Source organism: Suricata suricatta, chromosome 9 (genome assembly GCF_006229205.1).
Source record: "Suricata suricatta isolate VVHF042 chromosome 9, meerkat_22Aug2017_6uvM2_HiC, whole genome shotgun sequence".
In the NCBI taxonomy this organism is placed as follows: domain Eukaryota; kingdom Metazoa; phylum Chordata; class Mammalia; order Carnivora; family Herpestidae; genus Suricata; species Suricata suricatta.
The window spans coordinates 63,926,227-63,927,768 of record NC_043708.1 but is presented as its reverse complement, the minus strand read 5'-3'; positions in this window follow the sequence as shown (position 1 = coordinate 63,927,768).

Here is a 1,542-nt window from a genome sequence, read left to right as displayed (position 1 = left end):
CACTTAGCATGACACCCTCGAGGTCCATCCACTTTCCTACAAATGGCCATATTTCATTCTTCCTCATTGCCATATAGTACTCCATTGTATATATATACACCACATCTTCTTGATCCATTCATCAGGTGATGGACATTTAGGCTCTTTCCATGATTTGGCTATTGTAAAAAGTGCCGCTATGAACATTAGGGTACATGTGTGCTATGAGTTGGAAAGAAGTTGTGGCCTTAGTGTAAGAACCACAAAAATTGGCCCAGTGAATTTATTTCCGGGAATCATAACAGAGAATCAAATAGGAATTAGGTACCACACATATATGTGGTGGTGGACAGCAGGTGCTAGAAATAAACCAGTTATAGTATGCTAATGAGAAATATCCCTGGGTCCAATTCTGAGTTCTCTATTCTTTTCCATTGGTCTATGTGTCTGTTTTTGTGCCAATACCATACTGTCTTGATGATGACAGCTTTGTAGTAGAGGCTAAAGTCTGGGATTGTGATGCCTCCAATTTTGGTTCTCTTCTCCAATATTACTTTGGCTATTCAGGGTCTTTTGTGGTTCCATAGAAACTTTAGGATACTTTGTTCTAGCTTTGAGAAGAATACTTGTGCAATTTTAATCATCAAGACTGTATGGTATTGGCACAAAAACAGACACAAAGATCAATGGAATAGAATAGAGAATTCAGAATTGGACCCACAAATGTATGGCCAATTAATCTTTGACAAAGCAGGAAAGAGTATACAATGGAAAAAAGACAGCCTCTTTAGCAGATGATGCTGGGAGAGCTGGACAGCAACATGTAGAAGAAAGAAACTAGACCACTTTCTTACACGACACACAAAAATAAACTCAAAAAACATGAAGGTCCTGGCAGTGAAAGAAAAAAACATCAAAACTCTAGAGAAGAAAGCAGAAAAACAACCTCCTTGACTTCAACCACAGCAATTTCTTACTCAACACATCCCCAAAGAGAAGGGGGTCAAAAGCAAAAATGAACTATTGGGACCTCATCAAGATAAAAAGCTTCTGCACTGCGAAGGAAACAATCAAGAAAACTAATAGGCAACTGACAGAATGGGAAGACATGGTTGCAAATGACATATTGGATAAAGGGCTAGTATCCAAAATCTATAAGGAACTCACCAAACCCCACACCCAAAAAAAACCCAAATAATCCAGTGGAGAAATGGGCAGAAGACATGGATAGACACTTCTCCAAAGAGGACATTCAGATGGCCCAGAGACACATGAAATGATGCTTAGCGTCACTCATCATCAGGGAAACACAAATCAAAACCACACTGAGATACCACCTCACACCAGTCAGAGTGGCTAAAATGAACAAATCAAGAGACTATAGATGCTGGCGATGGTGTGGAGAAACGGGCACCCTCCTACACTGTTGGTGGGAATGTAAACTGGTACAGCTGCTATGGAAAACAGTGTGGAAATTCCTCAAAAAATTAACAATAGAACTCCCCTATGACCCAGCAATAGCACTGCTAGGAATTTACCCAAAGGGATACAGAAGTGTTGATG